At 38.9% G+C, this 8,341-nt stretch overlaps 1 pseudogene; it reads left to right on the plus strand.

Moving 5' to 3' along the window:
* Positions 1-391: 391 nt before the first annotated feature.
* LOC101565956 overlaps positions 392-8,341 on the plus strand; it is an 82,625-nt pseudogene continuing 74,675 nt past the window's right edge.

The following is an 8,341-nucleotide window of genomic DNA, read 5'->3' on the forward strand; positions in this document are numbered from 1 at the left end:
AGAAAAGCTCACCAGGTATCTATAACGAAATCTAGTCTAAGTAAATTCATTTTTCAGTGTCTTTACCACTTATACGATTTTGTGTCATACACATTATACACATTAATTTAGAAAGTGCCCGCATTCACACTGAAAAAAAAATACAACCACTGTTATAATTTGTCTTTGCAAATCCCATTCTACATCCACGTGTCCTATTCATTAATCCGAACTACACCGAGTGAATATGTCATGTAGCTTTTCCATAGTTCCTAAAATGTTTGGAACTATTCTGAGTACTGTGGAAGACGCTGAAGTTCGTGTGAGGCCTCTAAGAAACAACTTTCTGTCCAAGAAAGGCAAAGCCGTCGTTTCATTGCCTTGCCAAAACCCTCATTAGGTGAAAGCCGGAATGCACGATGCTGAACTGAAGTTGTGTGGACGAGCCGTAGCTGTGATGGCTCGCTTTCCCTTCCTGGCTTGCTGTCCGGAGGCATCTGACTTCGTCTGCGAGAATACAGGCTTAACCTGTGGCCGCTTGCAAGCAGTCCACGTTCAACGAAAAGTTATTTCTAATAATTCCCTTCCTAAGTAAGTTTTCATTTTTGCAATACCCCTCCCAGTCCCAAACCCTGCTCCAGCCACACACACACACACACACACACACACACACACACACACCCCGCCATGAGGCAAAACAGTACAATCAAGCCATAAACGCAGGCACCTGCACACAAAGACGTTTCTGCAACTTTGCAACTTGCTGTTGGGACTAGCCCCGCTTTTGCATTGCTGCTGCCACCTAGTGGCGGCGAAGTGGAACTCAGTCCGCTAATTTCCACTGTGTGAACTGAGAGAGGCTTTCACACAACGGAATAAATTATTTTTGTTTGTCTTCTCTCATTTAACCTGAAGGAAACCCTAAGAATTAAACAGCAACAACAACAACAAAAACTTTACATTAAAAACTTTTACAATCTCACCAGTGATTCAAAGAGAGACTGAAAAATTTGATCACTACTTTGGAGAAATATAACTCCTAAATTATACATGTAAATGTGTCAGTCTTTCTTTTGATGTGGTTTGAGACTTTCTATTGATAGTTTATCTAGCAGATACATCGTGCCGTACAAAGTAAAAGAAGAGGGAAAAGTAGAAAGAGGCGGAAAGAGCTGCCATGACTCCCGAGATCACCTGTGAATTTTCGCTTAGGCGGTGAGTCCGCGTGACCATCGGTGGTGACACATCAGCTGGGGGGTGATACGTTCAGCAGAGGAATAACGCACAGCTCAGTGTATCTGTGGATGAGTCGCACGGAGGCCAGACACGTGGGGAAGATGAGCTCAGGCTGTGGTGGCACCAACCATTAGGCCTGTAGCCTGAACAGAATTAAAGGAGAGAGAAGTCCGCTTTGAAAAGCTCCAGGCTTTGTCATCGGCTTTGAATACCATTCTCCGCTTCATACAGCCCTCTCGCACAGACTTGCACTAGTCACTACTGGTGCTGCATCCTCCCGTCCTCTTGTCTGTGGCTCCCGTGTTCTAGGGTGGAGTAGTTACTGGTCCTCAGGGTCTCCAGCACCCTAAGGGCCATTGAGGACTCTCTCGACTCTGGTACTGTAAGCCTATGAGCAAATCCCCTACACAGTTATGTTTTCTGTTGATTCTGTTTCTTTGGGAAATGACAGTTATAAAAGTGATGCTTATGGTTATTACTTTTAAGGTGAGCTGTTCTTCATCTTCTATTTCTATGCTTTGCATTGTCCAGAAAAGAACAAACCTTCCAGAGAAGAATGCTGGTTACTCATCAAGGAGGAGAAATAAGCCAACATTGTTCAGAATTATTAGATTAAAAATAAAGACTATCATGTTTTTCTAAGATAATTTTAAAGGAAAACTAATTTATTAACTAATTATGATGGAATAGGAGACTGATTGAAGGAACATAGGGCTTTATAGCATGGAGTAGAAGATTAGTCATATATAAGCTGGTGACTATAAAATACAAAGGACCAAGGACATTTCATAGAAGTCAAAAGATTAGAAGTGTTATAAGAATTCCTTCAAAGATGGTCAAGCATTTTCAGTGTCACAGAACAAAATATGGTTATAATTATCAGCTATTCTTTTTACAAGTATCTCCAAGCATCACTTGCCATACCAACTTTATATCACACGTAGGCCTTTATTTTTAGGAATATATTTAAATACTGTAATATACTGACAGTGTACAATATAAAAACCAATGAAGATCTGACATGCTAATTAATGGCAAATAAGAAAATGCTTGTATGGTTTACCAATGAAGGCATAACAGAAAATAAACATTGGTCAAGGTCTGTAAATAGAAGATATTTCATGCAGAGGGCTGTCACACATGTGATGGAATATGTACAAAACCAAAAATAAACATTAAAAATTGCAAAAAAAAAAAAAACCATTAGTTTTAACTAGATATTTAGGGGGAAAATCTGGGTTTTTTGTTTTGTTTTGTTTTTGTTTTTGTTTTTTGGTCCAAAGGAAGAGGCTAAAGCTCCTCCAAGGAAGCTGATGCTTAATAGACTGATCTCATAAATCAGAAGCTGTGGAGGAAAAAAGAGAAAAACCCTCATTCACCTTTTGTCTTGCCCCTCCAGGTATTTAGGCAGGACTCAATTGGTTGGAAAAGCCAGAATCCTACAGCAAAGAATAGGCATGCTGGAAATGTGATATTCTTTCAATCTAGAAGAGAGCAAAGAAGGGAAACAAGTGAATTAAAGATAGAAATAAGTCAAGGACTGGCACTGTCAGGAAAATAATAGGAAGGAAAACCAAGAGGTTTGAAGGAAAGAGCAAAACCCAGAACAGTGTAACATGAGGGCTAAAGGAAGAACAGAACGTGAAGCCAGGACAAGGAGAGGACCACACGCCTCATCTCTGCAAAGTAGGATGTGACTCAAGAGCTCTCAATGATACCAGCCAACAAGGAGCAACGGAAAGACTCAGTTTGGAAAACAGTAGGAGTCTTTGGACAAGTTAGGAGAGTCAGAAGACCTGGCATGCTACAGTGAAGAGTTCGCAGTGTCTTTGAAACCAGCTTTTCCCAAAGGTTGTTACATGGGCTGACAGATCTGGAAGACATTAGAAGATGTTGTTTGTGGAAACTGTGTTCCTATCAACAGAGTTTAGGAGTACTGTAGCTTCAGAACTGAAGCAAGATTCACAAATTTATTTGAACTCAAGCTATTTGTGTGTGATATACCACATGAGTTTAATGCTTTGTCATAAGACACCCTGGAAAAACTTAAAAATTTGAAAATTCTCTGCTTTAGCAGTGCACTGACTGAAAAAAAAAATGAGATGTTGATAAACATCCTCAAAGATTGAAATAATTAAAAATATAACTTAAGAGATTAGAATTGATTTGGATTTTAACTGATTCACGCTTTATGATCTACTATTTGGAACTATGAAATTAATCGGAAAAAAAATTCTTTTTCAAAAACACCAAGTGTTGTCATGGATTTTAATGCAACAGATTAGATCTGAAAAAAAGAAAGCTGATAATTACAAGCAAGTCGCATTTATTCACTGAAGCACAAATAGCAAAGCCTCTCATTAAATAAAAAACTTTAGTTGCTCAAACATTTGTAAAAAATGTTTAAAGTCTTTTCTAATTGAAAATTTAGGTAATACAGAAATTATTTAAAGGATGGAGACATCTGTTTAGAAAGTCAAAATGGCTCTTGATGGTAATTGCTAGTTGTTTTTTTTTTTAGGTGCAGCAGAGAACTAGAAGTAAAAGAAAAAGTGGAGGAAGGTCTTTATTAACTCTGAGGACACAGAGAGGATCTGACAGATATGGAGAGATCCTTCAAACCAAGACATTAACGCTGAGATTTTTTGGATTTTTCTAGGGGCAGAGTTTGAGGGTCAGGTTTGGTGACACACAAGGGGCTGATTGGAGGCTTCCTCGTGGTGTGAAAGGTAAGTTGAAGTTGTATCTGGGTACAGAGGGGGGAAGACATCATTGGGAAGATAAGCTGGGGGCTAGGGAGACAGCTCAGTAGAATAAACACTTGCCTGGCAAGCACAAGGGCCTGAGTTCAAATCTCCGGTTCTGGGAAAAAAAAAAAAAAAAAAAAAAGATAAGCTGTTGTTTTTGGGATTCAGCCATGTTGAATCCGGGCCGTGATCATTTAGCAATCTGTACTCCAGCTGGAAGCAATCAGTAATGCTTAGAAATAGTGAAACAAGTCCCGTGGTTCGTGTGTAACCAGGAATGGGAAGGAGGTAACCCAAAGCTTGGAGGCCATTCCTTCCTTGAAGACCACTGCTTGCGTAGGTGAAACATGATTTTGGGCAGATTTCCTTGCAAAGGTAGTAAGAGTGTGTTTGTGGAACAATGTCGAGAATCCATATCTACAAAAAGTTCTGATGGTTAGGCCTGGTCCGTTTGCATGGTTTCTTTTTCATAAACCTGGAACTTACGGTTTATGGAAAAACAAGAGCAGGAAAATGAGCAAGAATCACATGAGCTGTGTGATGAGCACAGTAGCAATCAACGTGCTTCAAAATCTTGATGGTTAATTGTTGTGCTTAATGTGTGTGTGTGTGTGTGTGTGTGTGTGTATCTTTTAAAAGTTATACATGTTAAACTCAATATATAATCTGTGTGAATATGAGGAGGAAATGGATGTTTTAGGATACTAAATTTGTTTTTATTTATTTTTATTTTATTTCCTTCATTTCAATGACAAAAAAGATAACAATAAAACAGTTTCAAAAATAGGTTAGTGGGACAGTTACAATAATTAATACAATGCATATTGTTGTCTTCATAGTAGTTATTCAGACGATAAGATGTAGACATGATATCTTGTCTGTCTAAATAATATTAGTACAAAGCTTTCTTCTCGGGGTTTTTTTTTTTCCCCCGGAAGCGGGGATTGAACTCAGGCCCTTGAGCTTGCCAGGGAAGCACTTATTCCACTGAGCCATCTCCCCGGCCCCCAAAGCTTTCTTCTCAATGAACTGAGAGAAAGTAACTATATATCTATCTTATCTGGTATATATATATATATATATATATATATATATATATTCACAACAAAATGGTATTGCATTTATACTTTTGCAAAGTTAGTAACATGTGACACAAGGTTTTCCTAGTGAATAATAGCTGCCTTTAACCAGACGGGATGTTTATCTCAGGACTGAGGTAGCTTGTTTGCTTTAGGCACTGAGGTACTGCTATGGACTATTGGTCTATATTGGGTTACTTTGCTGAACTCAAGCACCTAGTCTTCAGACTGGCATCAAGTATAAAAAGGTCCTTTAAAGACTTCTCCAAATACAGCTTCTCTGACTGCAATGGAATGCACATCTCTGACAAAATAAAACAAAAAAGGTGGATATGTTGGGAGTCAAGGAAGGTAGGAAATCAATCAAATGTGTGTAGGTGGGACACTAAATTTGAAAAATACTGAGCGCCTCTGGAAGAGAAGAGGATTCTGATGTTTGTCTGTGTCTTTGATTTCTTTCTGGAAGCTGATTTTATTCATTCATTCATTCATTCATTCATTTATTATTATTTTGGTGGAACTGGGTATTGAACTCAGGCCCTTGCATTTGCCAGGCATGCGCTTATTCCACTGTGCCATCTCCCCAGCCACTTGGAAGCTAATTTCAATCCAAAGTACCGTCCTTCTACTATGATGGTAAAGTAGCTTGCAAACACAAGCAGAACAGCCAGCTTTGAAACCATTCAGACCAACAAATTATAATAACCTAAACACTTTTAACAAGAAATGGAGGAAATATAAAGCACAATGAAGGAGTGTTGCTAAGGTAGCTATTTATCAGCTCTTGCTGTGAGATGGCAAAAATATTGACTCAAAGGATCTTCCCAATGAAATTTATAGGGTAAAACTTAGTTCTCAGGAAAACAACCAAATAAATAGGTAAAGAATTCAAGTAGAAAACTCATAAAAACCTACTATTTCCTAAGTCACAACAGTAGGGCTTGTAAAATTTAGGTGCCTGTCTGAAGACATAAGAACATAGGAAGGAAAATTGATTTTTCCCCATTGATTCAATAAAGAGAGTACATTGTATCACCATTCAGGTAGTCTCCTATACCACTGGCTATTCTGTTAAGGACTGGGATAGTTTATGGAGAAATATGAGCACAAATCTGAGAATTCCTGCTGGCATAGGCTCAGAATAAACAGTCAGGAAGCACACCATCCACTGGTTTTATATCTAGCTAAATGAAATGTGTTAATTGAAATATGACTGATTCGTCAGCTGCTGAAAATATTTCTAAGAAGATGCTTTCAGATGGGCTAACAAATGCCACATTGTGATGTCTGATGGTTTCAAGGCTTACACTGAGAAAGTAACGCACACCACTCTTTTTGGCCAACAAATGTCATACTACTTTCAAAACAGCCAATAAGGACATGCCTTTAAAACTGACTGGAAGGGCCAGCCAAATAGCTCGGTGGATTAAAGCTCTTGCAAGCAGACACAGGAGTCAGGGGTTCGATCCCCAGGCCTGCCGTGCAGGTCCTGACCCCAGGGCATGCTGAGCCAGCAATTGAGACTGGGCATGATGGAGCGCACCTGTAATCCCAGCTCTTGGGAGGCTGTCAACAGGTAGATCACTATGAGTCCAGTGTGGTCGTGAGACCCTAAACACCCTCTAGACTTTTCCCTAGAATACAACAAAAGAAAAGAAAGAAAAAGAAAAAAACAAAAACTGACTAAATATTGAACATGAGGAAAGAGTGAACTTGGTGCTACTTATACAAACAATGAAAGTGCTTCATGCTAAGAAAGATGAAGCACTTGGTAACTATACTCAGGGTAGTGGAGGAAAAGAGAGGAGGGGACTGGTGAGATGGCTCAGTGGTCAAAAGCACCTACTTAGAACAAGCTTAGCAAAGCTCAGGGACCGCGGTTCAATCCCCGCCCCCTGGTGGGCTGAGCTGGCCACGCACACACACACACACACACACACACACACACACACACACACAAATAAACTTTAAAAAACAAAAAAAAGCTTTTAAAAAAAGAAAAGAGAGGAGACACAGGAGAGCAGATGAGAAGGAAAAGGAGGGGAGGTGATAGAGGGAGGGAAAAGGGAAGAAACATTCACAAAATAATAACAAATCTGCTAATTTGGTGGCCATACTTAGGATGTATAGATAGGAGAAAGGATCTGTAACTCCCAAAATTAAAGGGACTCTAGAGCAGGGAAGAAAAGATCAAAAGAAAGGAGTGGAAAAACAAGAGGAATGCCTGATCACTGACTTAGTTGAGGAAGTTATTCACGTGGCTCTTAAAAAGCAGAGGAAAGCTTAGAAAGGTTGTACGTGCTCATACCTCCAGTATTCTGTAAGGCAGAGGGAAAAGGATTCAAGCCTAATCTGAGCAATTTAGCAATTTGGGCAGATCCATTTCAAGAAATACAAACAGGAGTTGTGAACTTAGCTCATTGTGTAGACCCTGGGTTCATCCCCAGGATTTCCCCCTCTCGGAACATACAGTAAAATGAGAAGTCTGACAGGGTTAGTACCATTACATTGAGCTAGGATTATAGATCTTTGAAGGTAAGACACCTCCTTCCATTCCTCTCATACTTAAGTTGTCCCCTTAACTCTGTTGTTGCACTTCAGCCCAGTAAAGTTCTCATCTAATCATGAGGATTGTGATAAAGAACAAGATGCAAGCCCTTTTGCTTTAAAATGATATTAAAAGTTAACATTTGAAATGAAAATGTATTTTAAAATTAAATTATTGTAAACTAATTCCCATCAAGACAAAAAACAAGGTATTCTCAAAGGCCAAAGAAGGCAAACTTGAATGGTATACTTTTGCTGTGGAAGTCAGTAAACACCATGATATTTAAATGATGGTACACGGTTTCAGGATAAATCCTGAGGGGATTTGACTAACCTTGTCAGATACAAAAGTTACATTTAGTGTTATATAGAACTTGCTTTATCTTGGTCTTAACCGTCCAGCAGAAAAGTATAAAAATGGAATATAAAAAGTAAAGCCATATTAATATGCTGAGCTACAAAACTGCTCAAGTCATCAACTTTGGACATTGCCGGTCTTATGGAAAACCCACTACTAGTATGGACTACTGGACTATATTGGACTATTTTGCTGAATTCATGCACCTACAATATTTAAGTGGCAATGGACCATCTGTCTCTGATAAACCAAAACAAAAAAAGGGGATACATATGAAGGACCATTTTGTACCATTATATGCAAAATAGTTAGTATAGATATACAGCTAGTTTTTCTCAATTCAATGAGAAGAAAGATTTGTACTAGTAGTGTTTGGATAGGATATCATGTCTGCA

The sequence above is a fragment of the Octodon degus genome, unplaced genomic scaffold, assembly GCF_000260255.1.
Source record: "Octodon degus isolate 3935 unplaced genomic scaffold, OctDeg1.0 scaffold00012, whole genome shotgun sequence".
Classification (NCBI taxonomy): domain Eukaryota; kingdom Metazoa; phylum Chordata; class Mammalia; order Rodentia; family Octodontidae; genus Octodon; species Octodon degus.